Raw genomic sequence first — 19,682 nt, forward strand, 5'->3', positions numbered from 1 at the left:
GAGTAAATCTATAAATCGGCCACGTTAGTCAGAGAGAGGAACGGTTCCGCATTTTCAATAATCTACAAGCCGTTATTATGTATGTAAATATTGGCATTTATTTCTTGCAGAGCCCATAAAGTGTCGCAACAATGGCGAAAGCCTCGTCCCGGTCAAATCCAATTACGGTTGTTATCCAATTAGGCATAACCATTACTGCCGAGGTCAGATGAGGTGACAGGTGGTCGGTCATTTAAGGCTACGGACCGAGTGTTGTTATTGTACCATCGTGAGCCGTCCGCATATATGGACATATCGGGGCACCCATCAAGCAGAAATTTTCCAATACCCATTGATTTTATGATCAGACGGCGAGCCCACAGCGTACAGCTTGTCAATCTAGTCATTGACAGGTCTGGGTTCAAACCGTGAGTCTCGCGATAGCAAGCCGTCCACGTACATGGGCTTCCTGCGCTCATTACCACAATCATCTACACTACATAAATAGGCTCTACATTAACTAATGAAATAACTCCTGCAAGCTCTGAAATTGACGCGCTTTCCAAGCACACCTCCCTAACTTGCTGCGGGTGAAAGGATTCTGCTGATGGCTTATAGCTCCACTTGCAATGTGACACACAAGTGGTTCCCCATTTGACGGGGGCGAGTTGGGAGAGAGTCGGAGGGTGGCAAACACAGAACCAACCACGACCACCAGGTGGCAGTGTCTGATTGTGGTCGTGGTGCGTCCGCTGAAAGCCTTGCCCACAATACCCGAGCCTGGTTATTGTGCTGCCGGAAATTGCATTATAGACTCGCAGCCAGGATCTAGGATAGAGTTGAGCAACAATGTACAAAGTGGACAGCAGTAGACTTGAATAGACATGAACGGCGTCTTCATACAACCAATTAGGGTAATACAGTCCTAGTGAGGGGAACAATAGGCCCCGCGGGACCCCCAATACATACACTACCGGCTTCACAATATCACTGACTTTAAACCAGTTTCTCCTCACTTTTTATTCGTTTCACAATAAAAACAACATCAAGCTGTTTGTCGTAAAAGTTTCTTGATGAGTAGGAAGCAAACATTACAGAAAAAAGGGGTCCAATTTATTGACGCATAATGCATGTACTTTTAACGGATGTTTTCCCTGAATAGACGCTAACACAAGCAGGTCAACCGTACACAATTTTTTATTTTTTATTTTTGTAACTAGCAAACTTATTCTGATTTCTAAATATATTAATTTGGTTTCTGTAACATTAAAATCCCTTGATTTTATTTGATTACCAGTCAGTAACATTTGAAGCGAAAATAAAACATGTTATTTCTTACATTACAATCTATGAAAAATTCCATAAATGTGAACATGCAAAGTTTTCCCCCATATTTCCCATACATTTATAACCCTTGTGTCACCAGATGTCCACTCAATTTTGACTGTTTACTTAATTCACTAATTTTTATGTGGAGTATTGAAGTTGAGGACATTACACCAAATGTCTGCCCATTATTCTAAGCATCGTGGCGGTTTTATCCAATGTCCAAAGTGCCAGGCCAATCAGGGCTAATGAATTGAACAAACAGAGCACTGCATTGTACATCAGTGCTGAAAATGTCAGCCCTGTCTACCAGCGAGTGACCTACACATAAGGGAATGGGGGTATCATCATATTGGTCAGGTTATTTATAGTCATGAGGGTTGGGGCGGAGGAACAGGATTCCAGTATTTCAGAATTTTCCTGAGAACTCTTTAGGTGAAAGTTGTAGATGGTTAAAAAAAAAAAAACATGAAAAAGATGTTGAAAACTCCTTAACTCATTCACCCCTGAAGACATATTTGAACTCTTCCCATTCAAAGGTTGGAATAGTTCATTATGAAAATTTAGGGGCGAATGAGTTGAAAGTTTTTTTCCCTTTGTGAAAAATTGGATGGGAACAAATAGATCATAGAACACACCTGTTTGGTTATGATATAAAATTAGCATGCGACGTACTTTAAGTGACCTTGGATCATATATAAAAACTTGTTTCTCTATTAAAAATGAACGATTTCTCTGGAGCCATAACTGCATGAAATAACCACAAATATTATTTGGTGATAATTCAAACTGGATCACAGGCCAATTATCAATGTTATACACATAAAATTGTCCTGTGATGTTTAATATTAAACCAATTAGTTATATTAGCAAGTCTTTAAAAATCCCCCGTTAAACATTTTCCGTTTGAAGTTTTTTATTGCATAAAATAAAAATCAAATTATTTCAAAATGCTGCTTCAACCTTGACCCGATATCCTTCCCCTCCTTAGTTTTACTAATGAACTGTTTCATTCTTTGATTTAGAACATTCCATTTTGGCTCAAAGGGATGGCCCAATATATGATAGGCATGACAAATATGATACAAATCTGCCTTTAAATGTCTTATTGGAAACTATATATATACCAGAATTAAATATGTGGCATTAAAACAGTTTTCAAATAGAAAATAAATCTGCTGCATTAATTTTGTGTTCTCTACCGTGTACACTTGATGTTTTTGTGAAAAGCTGTTTTACTATAGTGATTATTGACAGCAGGTGAGAAAACCCAGGTGTGCACAGGTATACATGTCAGGTAATTAAGACAATTACGGCACTACTTCCTCGACAGAACCTGACACTATTTCGCTACATGGAACCGTACAGTGTAAGTAAATGGCGCCATCATTACGGGTTTCTGATTATAACTCACAGAGGCAAATATCCATGTACCTATTAAACCAAATAATTTACTCTTTTACTTCCGTAACAGCGATGTTCTTTTTATAGTTTGTAGATCGAGCCTCATTTTCCAACCAAGTTTAACACGTTGATTAGAAATATTTCGTAAGATTGCTAACAAAAATGTTACACACATATTTACTTCAACATCTGTTTAGGTCAAATTTCCAAATATAATCTTACCAGAAACGAAAACTGTAATTCTCTTAAAAATAAAATGATAAATTTTCTGAAATTTTATCATAAATAAAAATGATTTAATTCATTCTGTTCGAATGGTTACCCTTTGCTTGACCATCCTGTAAAACTGCGAACATCTTAAAAATTTACAAAAGGTTTACTTGTATAATCTGGGACATTATAAACCTTAGAATGAGTGTATTAATGTGGACATAAGACTGGATTCTATGTGGGTAGAAATCTTTATAATAATCAGCATGACCCGCTCGGGGCTAGGTGGTTTCGTCGCCCTACGCTACACTAACATGCTGACCAATGCTCACTACCTTAACGAGCTATGAAAACATCAAACACAGAATAGCATACCTTCACAATGGAAACTGACAATATTCAAAACCAACACACTCTAAATGGAGTCCGAAGTCTTACCTTTATATCAATATTTGCATTTTTCCTTCGGTCAGTTGGCTTTGCATGGGGTCCTGCAGAAATGACCTACGTATGTAGAATTGACCAAAGATAGAACCACTTTTTTCATGTAGTCGCTGGGTACTTTAATCCGTCAAACCATTGTCTATCACAACCAATTGGAACACACTGATAGATATACTATACACAAGAGTATATGTTATATAGATTCCATATTATATGTCCCTTCCGTATTTCTCCAAGGGACATTAAACGGTAAACCCACCACTGGCAATTAAAATGACCTATGGGTAGGATATAACCAGATTTAATGGGTTATGCGAAAAAAATAACTTCCTGAAAAACCGCTGTAGGATTAAATATATAACACAACTGGTACCACTCAAGCTGAACTCCTTATAATATACCTGCAGTATTGATGAAAAACACATTAAATTCCAGTCACAAATTTTGTGAAAAGTGGAAAACAGCTGTACTAGTATCCAGTGAACCAGGTGGGTTTGTCAGAGTGTGTGTATGTACTGTACACATGTGTAGTCCCCGCAGTGGTACACATGTAAGTTTACAACTTGTACAGGTGTCAGTCAGGGTTTATCTGTTCGACCACCACCTTGATGGATGGGGTGAGGCATGTCAGTCAGGACAGCCACCAATAACAACACTGTCCGATTATCTGACAATTCTGATCTCACCAAGTGATAAAGGCTTACCCACTGGTCAAGTAGGGCCATGTGTGGTCAGTCTGACAGATTATAACACTTACCTTTAATCACTAGAATTATGGTTCCCTAAAAGGGGGTCAATAATCCCAATTGAAACTTCAAAGAAAAATGACTAAAGGGGATTAGGGAGACTAGAATCACAGTGGGGTTACTATAATGCAGAATGGCCAAGTCACACTTGTCCATGTAAAACACCTCTTAAAGGGATTACCTACGGGAAAGACATCCCTATTATACTTAATTTCTATGGACAAGATGCTAAGTCTCACTTCTTTGTGTTTAAACAGTTCCGTAAATGAATTATGTACCTAAAAGGACCCAGAGAGTAGGGTGAAGATTCTATGGTCTGAACACCGTGTCGCACCTTCACTACCTATGAATTATAGATAACTAAAAGGGCCGGTAATCCTATGGAATTTCATACAATGACCAGCAGACTCCCCAGGGGCCCAGCACACACCTTTGATATATACTGGAGTTCCTGTTCTATCTCTATCCCTGTTATAAGAACCCTAATAATCAAGTCTGGTATTGATACAAAGTACTTGGAGGAACATATAATAGTTCCATGGGTGGGTGGGGGGTCGATCAGTGGTAGGGATGGGAGGGAGGTCCACTGCCCCCTACTGGGTTTCTTGGGCTATCTCTTCCTCTGTAATTAAAACACTACTCAACTCTTCTAGATATGCTAAGGGAGACTCCTAGTTCCCTAGGGGCCAACATAGTTACCACAACTCTGTCTCTCTTCCTTTCCTGGTCTATGCATTGACCTATATTTTGCTTTATAGTTCCCTAGGGGCCAACAGATTTTCCCTTCATTTCCTGTTGGTCTATCTCTCTAAAGTCACGGCCTCATTTAACCCCTTTTAGAAAGGAAAGAGAAACAGGAAACAGACTTATAGATCCCTAATTGGGGACAGGCATATTCCTGTCTCCCTATTTCTCTCTGTCTGTCACTTAAATTTCCCTACTAATTATGACCCCCATTTAGCCCCCTAAAATATCACAGGGCTCTAGGGGCCAAGGACATCCAGATCTCCTAGCTATGACCTAACAGAATCCCCTACAATCACAGCCCCATTGGATCCTTATTGGATACAGCCACACCCTGTATCCTGGCAACCCTTCGCTAAAACCCTATTTAGCCCCTGTAGAGCTGAACTTGAAGACAATATAACATTTGACCCTTCCCTACTTGGGAGATTAGATATTATCTCTTGCAGTATCTAAATAGTCCATAATGATCTAAACAATTTTGGCCTTTTGACATTTTCATTTATTGGACGCATGACCATGGATAACCTCAACATTACTTACCGAAGATAAAGTCATCCGGCCACCTATAATTATTTTTACCTGTTAAAGCTAGCATCCATTTTAGAAGTAATCAGTCTTCAATTAAAGATTCCCTTTCATGCAATTTTCTTAATGTTCTCTGGCCTATCAATTAGGGTGCCGGATAACTTAATCATGTGTACTGAGTAGGGGTTTTGAGGTCTGGCGGAGTCAAGCAAAAAATCTATTATCAGTTTAAATTTGAACGTCTAATACATCACCCAAGACTCATGATGACAACGTCGAAACCATTCACATTCAATCGCCGTGATATTTTGAGACAATTTCTGACCTTTTTTTCCAGTTATTGTGACAGAAAAAATTCTAGGAATTTTGTAGCTTTAGGTTTTTAAGATGAATTCCATAATTGGAAATACATTACTTCCGCCATGATTACAATGAGAACACTAACCCCAATTACACCACTTGAGAAAGGAAATGTGCCAGAAAAAAAATTGTTAAGAGATTTTAAGCCTCTCTGTTAAGATATTTATTCAACTGAAAGGGAAGTATATAGGTACAAGTTTCACAATTAAAAGTTAAAATATACAACTAAATTGTATGAAAAGGTTAACCCTTTCACCCCTAGGTAACTTGGGTAGACTCTACCATACATTCATCTGGATGAGTCCATTATGGTCTACAGGGGTAAAAGGGTCAACAATTATTGAACCAATCTATGGTCTCCCCACTTGAGTTTTTTTGACACCTCAACCCTTTGGATCTAAGTGTATATATCATGTAAATAGAACCCAGTCATCAGATAATGTGTGAAGGCCCTCCAAAGTAGTTACATATATGAGATCAGAACTGTCTAGTGGGAGGGCCACACACACACACACATCTGGGCAATGACACAGGGACCTGGCACCTTTGTGTTGACATTGACATAGGGACCTGCCACCCCTATATTTACAAACACTAGCATAAACAAATAAAGAGCAGAGCACTGGAGCACTTGACCTATCTGTTCTGATACTCCAGGGAAACCGACACATCAGGTTTTGATTACAAACACATGTATATTTCAACCTGTATATTTCAATCTGGTTCCTTTCAAAACAACCGTTGAACTTTCCTGAACTTTACCAAGGAATGGAGGGCAGAAAGGCGAAATATTTTGGACTTCTTGGTGGGGAAGCAGAAGTAGGCGTGGGGTGGGGGGAACTATATGTAACATAAAATTTAATGACTTTGTTCAAGGATCATAATAATAGGAAAAAAAAATTATTTGTAGCTTTAGTTTTTAAGATATTTTTACTTTGCACATTGGAAAAAAGTTAACTGCATGCTCAAAATAAGATAATTAAACCATTTTCAAATAAATATCTTGCTAGAAACATGTTTTGTGCATTCCTTTCTATGCATAACAGTACATGAAGCATATTTATTTTTATTTTCCATAAATCTGTTAAATTAGTTTTTATGCTTATACATACAGTATAAGTGAATAACTGATAACCAGAATGTTTGTGTAATTTATTGAGAAAAGAAAAAAACCCGGAAGTCTTAAGTTCTTCAGAACATCCTATAACAATGTAATTTACTGTAAACATTACCAACCAGATTTATTTCCAAAATATACATCATGCTACTAGTCCCCCATTCAGTAAATAAGAACATAATTTTACAATGTATCGTTTATCATATACTTAACTGAAATAACTCATAAATGTCAGATTTTAGGTAAACCTAGAAGACTTAGTAATTGTAGTGCTTCAAAGCTCACCTTCTTATCTATTTTATCTGTTCAGAAGGGCAAATCGCTCTAGATTTTAATAACGTAAGATAAAATTCTTCTACAACTATGGCCATACTACCTGTGTACGATGCCTGCTGGCCTCCGGATCAGACCCAATGAAGGCTAACACGAGGGGGATCAGACCAACTATGATAGGATTAGCCAAAATCATTAGCTTATTATCTATCTCCTATCATTTGGCTAATCCAAGCTTACTAGATACTTACAGAATCCTTTTACTCCGACCTCCGTAAGATTGCACAGAGCCCCACACATTATATATTTGATGTGATGTGTTTGTTGACAGTAAGGATGGGAGAATACAGCAATTCGACCTCTAACGTTCGTTCAGCATTTAATTTATTATGCCTTATAACACACTAATAGATTTGACGATAGTTTTTTATTTGATTAACATTTTTGATCATATATTTCTTTTTCTTTATCATAGCTATAATATTTCACCAATTTCCTGGTAAGGTCAGGACTAATGGTATTAAGTCTATACCATCCCTCCATTATAAAATATTAAACAAGGTTTGACACATTGGATAANCCCCCCCCCCCCCCAAGGACTTGGTCGCCAGAATTTATATTTATTATAGGTAATAATAAAACATTACTACCATACAGACCATTATCTACACATTTCAGTTCATCGCCATTTGAACAAGTTTAAAGTCATTCATTTTTATTTTCATGCTAAATTTACACAGACTATTTCAAAAATCTGAGAAAAATACAAAGAACTACAACCTTCTATATTCTGCTATATTGCGACTTTTCTATATGTACATGTCTATGTATGTATTTCACTGTGCTTCACTGTTTTGCCTTCAAACTTCTATGTAGTTACAATTGTGCAAGTAAAATTTTGAATTTTGAATTTGAACTTTTATAATTTAATGTAACAATTTCAGTTCCAAGCGCGAGATACACAGAATATATTGTTGCAGAACTATTTCATGTTTTCTGTTAAAAAAATCAAGTGAAAATTTGAAGTAATAAGTCATTTGCTTAAATTTACAAGGTAGATATATACCCCCCTCCCCCAACTTTTAAAAATTTGTTTACATTTTTTTTTTGTGGTTAACAAAACATTTAACCTTTCCAGAGGCATAATCTGCACAATTTCCTACATAATCAAACCAACTTGCTACTCATTTGACCTCTGGTATTAACCCTATGTGAGCATTAAACTCTGAGTGACCATTTGACCAGTGGTCAGTCTAAAGCCACTCGCCCTCAGTGGGATACTGGTGATGGTCACTATCACCTTTTCCATGATTGGCTACTTACAAGTCCCAGACTGACCAACAGAACAAGGTCAATTCAAGCTGACCACCACCTTCTAAGCATGTCAGACCACTGTAAGACACAGCAGGCAATCAACACACAGGGAATTCCAATTCAATACATATTATTTTATAAATATCCTATGGGGAATCCCTTTGAGACAAGAAATTTGGTCCCTGTATATTACAAAACATTCCTATGAGAAAGATTAAGACCATGAGTTATAAATATAGTACATTGTACAATGTATTTGGACAGGAAATGGATCATATCTGCAACAAAGATATTCTTTTCGTAGGTATGGACACCCGGTCAGTCACCAGAGGGCACTGGTCACCTAGCAATCGCTGATCAGTATATCCTTCAGTAAAATAGACATTTGGGAATTAAGAGTACAAGATTGACCAAGATAATGGTCTATCTGAGGACAGGACCCGAGTCGAACATACTAGATGGATGTGATGTTGAAACTTATGTTCAAAACTGCCTCTGTGCAAATCACAGTAGATTTAACTCATTCACCCCTGAAATTTTATAATGAACTATTCCAACCTTTAAATTGGAAGAGTTCAAATGTGTCTTCAGGGGTGAATGATTTAAATAAAGCATAGAGAAACAGAAAAAACAACACACATCCCTTTAACTTAACAGAGGCATAGGGGAATCGTATATATTTTCTACTCCAAGGCCAACACAAATACTCATAAATGTACCATGAGACTTTAAAATATACTTTAAAATGTGGGAATCAACTCATTATTTCGAAATAGGAAGTACATTGGAATTTTTCTTCTGAAATAGGTAAATTAAAGTATTTTTTACAAATGCTTTTGAAACAATTAAAGAATGATCTGTGTATAGTCGATTTCTGTAAAACACATCAGCCTTCTATTAATTCTATGTTATTCTCTCAGATGGTAATATTGATTGAAACTCCAGAAAAAAATAAATGTATGCACAGGAACACTGAAAATTTGTAATTCAGATTTTGAGAAATAATTCCTCGGATCCATATCAACACACCAGGCAATTCAAATGTACCGCTCTTGAAATGTACATTATTCAGATACCCCGGCCTAATCAATTACCATTAGATCTAATGACCAGACTATGAATTTTAAATTGTCTATAAAATGATTCATTTTCATGCCTTACCTGTGTTTTACTGATTACAGGTGGGTTATCTTACCTGTTCATTGTGAATTCATAAAGGTAAGGGAGGAAAGGGGTATCCCTGGGGAGGAAGAACAAAGGGGAGGGATGGCCTTATCCAGAGTGAGTCACAGGATACAACAGGAAATCTTCACAGATCATATAGTACATCATAGCCATAACGAGGATTTTATCCTGTAGATTATACACCAATGGAAAAAGCTCAACATTGAACTTTAATTGGCAGCACTGCTGTATTTGTGAAAATTCTACTTATTACCAGCAAAACCATTTTAAAAATTGTCTACATCATGGACAAAAATAAGTTTGATTCAAGAAATATTTTTGAAAACTATAACAGATTTTTTTTTGACAATTTGCCTTTGCTTCATCATGGCAAAAAAATAAGTTTGATTCAAGAAATATTTCTGAAAAGTATATATAAAAAAAAAATACATTTTCTTTATCATGGACATTCTATTTCAATTTTATATCATGATGGAGAACAATCGTGACCTTGACAATTGTTACGACATTCCTAAATGAAGTACATCCGACACACCACTTAATAGTAAGTGATACATTTACATGTGTAAAAACTTTCATCAAAATATTTCAGTTATTGTTGGGTCCCGAACCAGACGCCATCTGACGCAATCCTATGATATTTCTATTCCACTATTTAGGACCTACCCGAAATTCCTAGCTCAACCAAAAGTTCCTCAACAGAAAATGGGTCAAGCAGAAAGATATCGGGTGAACCAATTAGCCAGAACCGAATTAGTAATACGTAATTCTAGACCTTTTACAACATTCATACACGACACTGTTGAACATTGTTAGGAATTACCCTCAATTACCATCACGACTATTCCGAAAACTCACACTGTCCGCCTATATGTATTTTTGTTGATTATGTCATTCACTTTTAGACTTCTAAAATTCATTGCTCTATTCAATTTCTTTAATTTTTAGCAAACAAAAAAACGAAGGAGAAAAATGTTATGTGGTAAGTTACCATGAATTATATACACTTTAAGACGCTCTATTTACAGACTTATAAAGTACGACACTTATAACAATGCTACAGTCACATCTAAATTAAGATAAGATCATGAGTACACACTTTACACGCAAGCTTAGCGCTCTATCGCAAGTAGGAACGTAGAAATATATCCGACTGACTCATAGATAACTCAAGTAAGACGCCAGATTGTCTGTTCTGTACATCTGCACTGTCCCAAGAATTATATATAGAGACACTTGGACGTATTGAAATCAACACAGCTGTGGCCTCAGAAACGATATGATATTCAAGTTTAAATTGGAAGTAATAATTGGAGAAAAAAAAATACAAAAAATATTGTACACATTTTTAATTTCTAACAATTTCATGTGCAGACTTTGATAGTTTCCTTTTAGAACTTTTTAAACTAAAAGGAAACTATATATCTAAGAAGCAAGGATATAAAAATCATTTTTAAAATCCTTAAGCTAAAACTATAAAATTGTTGTCCAGCTAAGAAAATAATTTACAAAATACATCATTCTTTTACAAAAGGAAAAGAAGTGAGGATACAAAATTAAGATGAAAATTGTATTTTTTCAGTTCCAAAATACTACACAGACCTCAGTCCAAGCACTTAGTGCAATAATACGACATTACTGATTTCTGTGATACAACAAATGGCTTTTAGACGCAAATATAGCGGCGTTTTTATGTAAAATATAAAGGTCACTTACCCCGCAGTCTTCGGTAGCAAAATGTATTTCCTTTGAATCCACAAATTTAAATTTCCTCCGGTGAAATGTTACCGATTTGTCACAGGCGAGCGGTTACAAGTGATGTTTACCCTACAATGATGGACAGACGTATAAACAACATATCGTGTAACAGATAGTATCACAGGGTCATCGGGCAAATCACAAAACTTACAACTTTATGATAAACTTCCACAGATATGTCCCTCCGATGATAATGTAATCAAACACTTGACATTACACTGAATACACTCAACAAATACAATCCTTTGAAACGTATTAACTGTAAAAACTAATTTCCACGAGAAATATTTAAGATTTCACATATCAGTACAGAAAATAATTATAGTAGGTCCCAGGAGACTTCTCAAATACCGTCCACTTACTCTCAGTTTTCAAATAATTTCCCGATAAAATCCACAACAGAATGTAATTTTTTTTTTGTAAACTTGCTGTACAGTTGAGTAAACTTTATCAGTGAGATCACAGCGGGCAAATCCTTTCTCCTGCCTACAGAGAAGACAGATCGGGGTGACAGTCGACCTGAATGTGTGTCAATACACCTCACATATCGGGAGTTTCCGCACTACAAATATTTACAGCTAGTCATCAATAGTCGTAAGCCCATGCTCCGCCCACCAAACTAATGTCCCACAGCTGTATTCATGCAGGGGTGCTCTCCCTTGATCTGTTCAGTAAGTCAGCAGTGCTGTTACATTTCACAGAAATGAAATTAAAGAAATAATATTAACCGGTATCAGTAAGCTACAATTTGCCTCTGCAAAGATTCTGGCAATAATAAATTTGCCCCATAAATTCGAACAACAGCAATTTTCTTAAATTATTACTATATTACATAAATTATTGCTATATATATTGTAGAAACAATTAATTACTGAAACATTCAGTAACATTTTGCCCCAGGATTTTGGTATATTTTAACTTCAATTTACAGAATGACTCTGTACCAATAATTGGAGAATATTCTGATTGTAATACACACTGAAAAAGAAGTTTGATTTAATACTTGTCATATAATTATTTAGTTTTCCTCAAAAAAAACAACCATTATAAAAGAAAATATCATTTATTTGATACAAAAACCTACAAACTTTTGTGTCCAATAAGAGTAAATGCTATTTTCATCGGAAATACCCTGTACATAGAATTATTGTACGAGTCCCAATGACACTAACTAAACAAGATTCCAGAAGATATATATGTCATGGAGTTTTTCTTGTCCTGAGTTGAGATGTAGCTATCCCTATGTCTACTGCAGACAGCATTCGACGTACTTATGTATCCAAACATCTAGAATAGGTACAGATGCTATAAAGAGGGGAACCCAGACCGAGATTTTGGATGTAGATACACCCCTACCTAACGAGGTAATGTCACACCACATAACGTAACAACATAAAAAACGTGCAGAGTAGCAACATTTTAATGCACACACAAAATGGAAACGTTATGAAGATAGTGTAACACTTTGAGTCATTTATCTACAGAATGTCAGTGGAACAAACAGCTGTAGGAAAATGTTATCAATCATTTCTTAACACACTGTAAACTTTACGACTTTTTTTTTTTTTGTCGAGTTCATGATGAAATGATGAGTTCGACTCGGGTTTTTGTATCACTTTAAACCACAATGATCTAGCTAATAGCATTAGATACCGATGACCTCCTTCTGACAATTTATGCATAGACTATAAAATGACAAACAAACACTCCATTTATCGAAGAAATGACACATTTTTACAACTTAAGATAGCCAACGAAATACAATATTTAATGTCCATTTGACCTGGGTATGTGGTATATATGACAGACAGAAGTATTTTGTTTTTGTACTGGAGTGACTCCTCACCAGGTGCGTTTACACCGAGATAGAGTCGTCAGATAAGTGATTAGTCAATGTAACGCTATGTCCTGTCAACATTTCTTATCCAAGTTTACTGTATTACGCACATTAAAAATCCCCACGTTATTAGAGTCGTAATCCTCCGCTACGTTTATCTCGATACGAGATTAACCGAAATTTTATCAGAACATGTCACAACGATACTGGCAGAGCAGATCATAAAAGTAAGATATAAATCAAAATATACAAATATATTGGATAATAAGGTGAAGATTTATCAAGATCTTGATCAACATGAAAGGGAGACAATTTATATATATACATCATCCAGCGAAAGTTTCTTCATCAAACAAGGAGAGTAGTGGGTTGTCTATGGAAGCGTAGCCCACGATACATATCTGTCGGCAGATGGGAATCACATTCATTATCTTAAAGGTTAGAGAAAAAATGTATCCTTATTTCGGTTAGACAAATATAACATATTAGCATTGACAAAAGTAATTATCTGCTGTAGATAATCATATTATGGGATCATTATGTTCCTATAACGCGTAACAAGATAACTTATCTTAGTCCCAGCTAATTAACCATCTACATATTAGGCGACCAATCAAAATTTTAAAAAATCTGTTAGGTATTCATAATTCATTAATATACCTCTACATATTTCAAAGGCCATATTTCTAAAATCTCCACAAGGCATGATAGCTCACCATGTTATTTCCCAGGAAGTGGCTCAGAAAATGGGTGTAACTTAATTGCATTTCAACCAATTAGCTTACGCACAGCTATATATAGGCAAGGTTTCTAAAATAGTCAGTGACCAATACCTCCGGAGCTCTGTTGATTTCGGTCAGGTTGATGAGCTCTACATGTCTTCGATGTAGTGTTTTTAATGTGATAGTTAAAATTATGGTCCTCATTAATATTGACAGGCTTTTTTTCTATGACAATACTTGATTTGGTTCAAGTTTTACCGTCTTTTAACTGCTATGAACATGCCAGGTCTTGGTGATGGAGGAAAGTAGGCGTACCTGAGAAGAAAACATGGACCTAAGGCCAGTACCTGGCAACTGCCCACCTAAGACTCGAACTTGTAACCCAGTGGTTGTGGGCCAGTGATTGTAGACAGTCAGTCAGACACCTTAATGTGACTCAGTCGAAATGGCCCCGTTGGTTTTGCATCGGATAATCAGGTGTATAGTTATCAGTGGGAAACCAGAAACTTGTTATATATATGAAAATCAACATGTTTTAACAGTCTATAGATATCTTTATACATATAACATATTCCTATATACTGCATTTTTGTATAAATCGGACACTAATTCAACTGGGTCCTGTTGTATTCATTTCTATTTAAGTTGATCTTGATTATCCGACGACTTGACTATCCTGTTTATTTGATATTGTACTGTGGTCCAGTGGAAGTTTATATCAAACTTTTCCGAGTTGATCTAGTACAGTACTTAAGGTCTGATCCTTTAATTTAAAATAAGTATTAGATACCAATTCCGATCCACTTTCACATGGCTAGCTTTGTAATGGTCCCACCGACTATAAGTGACTTAATTCGTAAATACGTCACATCGCTATCTTCTTGTGTGAGTAACCTTTTACACTCCTGTACCAAAAACAAACAACTAACTTCCCAATCTCTCACCACTCCTAAACCACTCTTACCGTTCAGATCCCTAAATAAAACCAATTTATAAAAAAGATAAAAATGTTTTGTAATATAACACTCCTACAATCAGTACATCATGATGACGTTTGGTTTCGTTTTTAAATTAGTTTGAAAAATTAGTCCTGATCAAATATAAGATTAAGCACGCACAAATGAAATTGACACCCTGCCCTCTTGTGCATACGATAAGGTTCATCTCATCTACTTGTAGAAACCCGAAAAATGAAATACTCGATTAGATTCAAGATACAAATTAAAACTCTGCATGGATATAATTCACAGAACGAAATAACAATTCATCTTTTCATATAGCCCATTAAAACCCCTCCTACTGTTTGGCGAATTGTGTCAAAAATGTTTCAATATGTGTCGAGGTAAACAAAACCTACCTTCAAACAACCCATCTAGAAATCTACTGAAGTTCTCCATTAGAAGTATGTAAACCCTATCTACTGAATTCTCATCCAGTGTCTTTATTTACACTTTATCTATCTCAAGATTCATCTGGAATTTTAAATACACCTTTTCATGAGTCTTGGTATTGACATTGAAACCATAATATTATTTAAATCTCTAACAGATTTCAATATATTTAACCTGTGAAGTGTTTGCACGGATAGGAATTTTAAAAAAATCTTATAATCAGCAGTAAAAAGTTTTTTAAAAATATTTCACAATCCCATACAACTCAATCATAGAAACGATCCAGATTCAAGGTTGCACTGCGGGTAATGCAGCACTCAGTCCGCAACCTGATTGTTCAATTTTTTAATAACATTATGCAATGATTTCTGCATCAACCATGCAAACTGTTTATCTTCAGAATCAATACGACCACCCATAGTAAGTTTGATACAAAAGATTAATGTCTGTAAAATATTTGCTTATGTAAATTATATTGTCAGATGCACTAAGATTTAAAATTGAAAGCAGTGAGGAAAAAAATTCTATTATTGTAGTGTTTTGAACAAACCAGCGGAAATATCATGTTGTCTCTCAGGATAAGATACTTTAAAAGATCGTTAAACAGATCTGCAATTTTTTTTCCCCTGAACAGGAAATATTGACAATAGAAGAAAAAAATGCATAAGAAAAGCCATGAGTTTCATTGACAACTCTTACACAACACATTCCAATGTGAAATAATACAAACCCAGAACGCCATTGACAAAATTTGTAAAAAGACGAAACCATTAGAATCATGAACTAGACCGATTCCAGTATGAAAGAGTGCCAGTGCGAACGAAACAGATTAATCAAGTCTGCAGTCAATTACAAAGGTCTAATTGCCTGTGCGCTAATTTTAATGTCAGGTGAAATGACTTAAAACTACAAAGAAATTACCTGTCCAGGTGGAAACCCAGCTGTTGATGTTTCGTACATTGTCACCTGAGATTATGTATTTGTAGTCCTATACTTGTGCCAAGGATTGTTTTTTATAATAATACAATTGCTATCTTTCTGTGAAGTGTAAAAGTGTGTATAAATATCTTGTCAAACAACTACGTCTCACACCTGAGCAAGCATGTAATAAAGAAGAAAACATTTCTTCCGGAAATAACTCTAAGTATGACTCAATACTCTTACTTATAGCTTATCAATAAAGTCAACAAGATCGTTGTCAACACACGAATAACATGCGGTGATAATGAGTCCGTTTAAATAAAAGTGTATATATGCATGCATCTTCAAACAAACCGTTTGTGTATATAGTGAAAAAGTATTTATTTCATCTGAGAAAGACGGACCAGCTGGAGTGCATTAGTATTGCACCTGTAGGTTGTGCTATATAGGGTTAAGGATGTATGCTACCTTATAGACTTTACCTATAGTGAATCCTGTATGCTGATTTTTAGACTGTTCTTGTAGTTTGTCTAAAACCTACTGCTTTCCTAGATATATCTTAGAACTACAGGAGTGCTGTAAAGGAATATGCTATCTTCAGGTTTATTTCCAAATATTTCAACAAACAAAGTCCAATTACCATTCATGCCTGTAGAACTCTTTTTGAAAGGAAACACATTTCATAAATAAGTAGCTTATGTCCTTAAGTCAATTCCTGTTATGTGAATGGAAATATTTAAATGGACAGAAATTATTTGTTTACATTATTATATTAACTTCCATTTATATTTTCACATTTCTAACTAGCATTCACTCTTTATTCAGTGTTTGTATCCTTTGTCTGAGTTCATGTTAGACCTAATATTAGCACCCATTAGTATGGTGGCGGGGTGGATAACGCATTCGCCTTTCACCAAAGTGTCCGGGGTTGGATTCCCCGATCGGACGTGAAAAGGTATGGGTCACCTGTCTGACTGCGTGGGTTTTCTCTGCGTCACCGGTTTCCTCCTACATTAAGATCTCCCACATGCTAACACCCGGGCCACCAAGAGTGAATATAAGTTGAAATAACTTTAACTATTAGCACCCAAGGCAATAAACAATTTGGGAAAATATATAAAATGTAAGCAAAACTTTTCAAAAATCCCAAGAAGATAGTAATAAATTGTATTTTCAAATAAGTCTGTAAATCATGGTGAAGTTATGCGACACTTCGATGAAAAAAGGGCTTAGAAAGTATGGGGCACTTGAACAACAAAGTATAAGGGATATTTGAATAAGGTATATAAATCTCATCACATACAGACCTATCAGTATATATATAGATTACTAATACAGTACATATACATACCTGAGCATATGTCATCAAAACCCCGAACCATGCACTCAATTTGGTACGAATTTACAATTGGTACACAAAACGAAATATTCCAAGTCTTTTACAATGTATAATTTCCCAAATACAAGTATGGTTTCACATAAAAGTATGGTTCCACACAAAGGTATGGTCTCACAAACACCTGTAGCACAGTATGGAATACAAGGATGGCTTAACACCGACTGAGGCAAAGTCCAGAACACAAGTTTTGTCTCACAAACACACCAGTAGCACAGTCCGGAATAGAGGTATGGTCAGAATTTATAAATAATGTAAAATACAGGTATTGTTTGACAAACACACCTGTTGTCCGTGAAGAAGGAGATGATACATACTACCGATCTATTTACTTATTATCCTAACACCAGGGCAAGATATTTCCATAAAACTTATGTCAACATGGTAAAGAGCTTTCAGTTTGACCAGTGGCCAGTCAAGGGTTTAGTGCTCCACTGTGTCCACACAACGCTTGCATAATGACCACATGGTGAGGGAACTTCAAGGCCACCTCAGCCACTGTCCACAATGCTAGGGTATTGACTGACAGACTGACAAACATATCTGTGCTAATTTGTCTAGTGTCTGCTCCACCCAACAATGACTGGCTACCCAGAGGATGGAAAAAAATGCTTCCAACTTATTTAGTATGCTAACAAAGCTTTTCTGCTGCCAGGTTTCACCATTTTGAAAATGGATAATAAAGCCTAAGCATTGTCAGCTTAACAGTCTTAAAAGAAGAATTTCCTTTCTGGAATTCTGGATTATTTTACCAAAATCCAAAAGTATCTTTGTGGACAAAATTTATTCTGGGTGATTTTTTGTTTTTGTTTGGGGAGGGGGTGGTGGTATTTGATTTGAACTTTGTAAATTTCATCACACATATTTATCATTTTAAGCTTCTTTGAATAAAAGTTGCCAATTATAACCCTGCATGAGTATTGTGGGAAGTCCAATGTTGGAACTGTAAAGAATATATGATGCACCCGTACTAAAAGCAGGTATGCGTGGATACCAGCTAGCTTACATTATGGTAAACGAATTGGGTAGATAATTTCCCTTTATGCCCTTCATGCCCTACACCAGACCTATAACAGACAAAATCAATTTATATGTGGCTTTCATTAAAAAGTGGTGTTGTCTTTCCCCACCTCGACTTGACGGTTTCATTGTCTGTGGTGCTAGAGACCTTTGATATGATGCTAGGGAGTTATATAAGCAGTTCGATGTAAGAGTACTGATGCACTTGCACTGTTGAATGGCTTAGTGCCAATTCCACACACACAGTAAAAAAAAACGCTTCAAGGGAGGATACTGACAGGTACCAGGGCATGTGAGGAAAGTCCATACACCATTGGCTTGAATCTCGGAGCAAAACAATGCAATAATGTTTACCGAAATTGACAGACACAGGTGTTGTGAGTGACAAATATTCTAACTTTTCAGCAGTGTTTCATAATAGTTGCGCCATTGTTGACAAGGAGGTGAAAATTGATATACTGTAAGCGTATATATTTTAGTCATAATCTTACCTCCGTGCCTTTGGCACCTTAACTATTTAACTAAACCATGATTACGCTTACTGAATTTTCTTTTGCATACATAGTGGGTGCACAGATTCATCAGTGCACTAAATTGTTCAAATTTGGTATTGTGTTAAATTTGAGTGCACTAGAATAAGCAGGTATACAGTATATCAGTCTTCTCAGAGAACTGTGTCTAACGTACATTCTGCTACCACTAGCCCTCCACCACTGGGTCGCGGGTTCGAGACCTACATGAGGCAGTCGCCAGGTACTGGCCGTAGGTCGGTGGTTTTTCTCCGGGAACTCCGGCTTTCCTCCACCACCAAAACCTAGCACGTCCTTAACCCTTTCACCCCTATGTAACTTTAGTAGACTCTTCCATGTATTGATATGGATCTGTCCATTATGGTCTACAGTGGTGAAAGGGTTAAAAGATCACCATGGCTGTTAATAGGACGTGAAAGACAAACAAACCAAACCAAACGAATCTGTGTCTGAAAAGGGTTTGATATCATCCTGAAG

General features: G+C 36.2%; 1 protein-coding gene across 10 annotated transcripts in view; it reads right to left on the reverse strand.

Moving 5' to 3' along the window:
- Positions 1 to 19,682, reverse strand: part of LOC110452441 (teneurin-m-like) — a 202,283-nt gene that overhangs the window by 154,619 nt on the left and 27,982 nt on the right. For 9 of the 10 annotated variants that reach the window (XM_021500988.1, XM_021500987.1, XM_021500984.1 and 6 more), the window contains exon 4: positions 11,347 to 11,457. The gene's annotated coding sequence lies outside the window, so the exon portion shown is untranslated. Of the gene's footprint in view, positions 1 to 11,346; positions 11,458 to 11,750; positions 11,940 to 19,682 lie in introns of those variants that run through there. The other variant, XM_021500977.1, reaches the window with a different exon arrangement.

This window comes from Mizuhopecten yessoensis, unplaced genomic scaffold (genome assembly GCF_002113885.1).
Source record: "Mizuhopecten yessoensis strain PY_sf001 unplaced genomic scaffold, ASM211388v2 scaffold6683, whole genome shotgun sequence".
Lineage (NCBI taxonomy): Eukaryota > Metazoa > Mollusca > Bivalvia > Pectinida > Pectinidae > Mizuhopecten > Mizuhopecten yessoensis.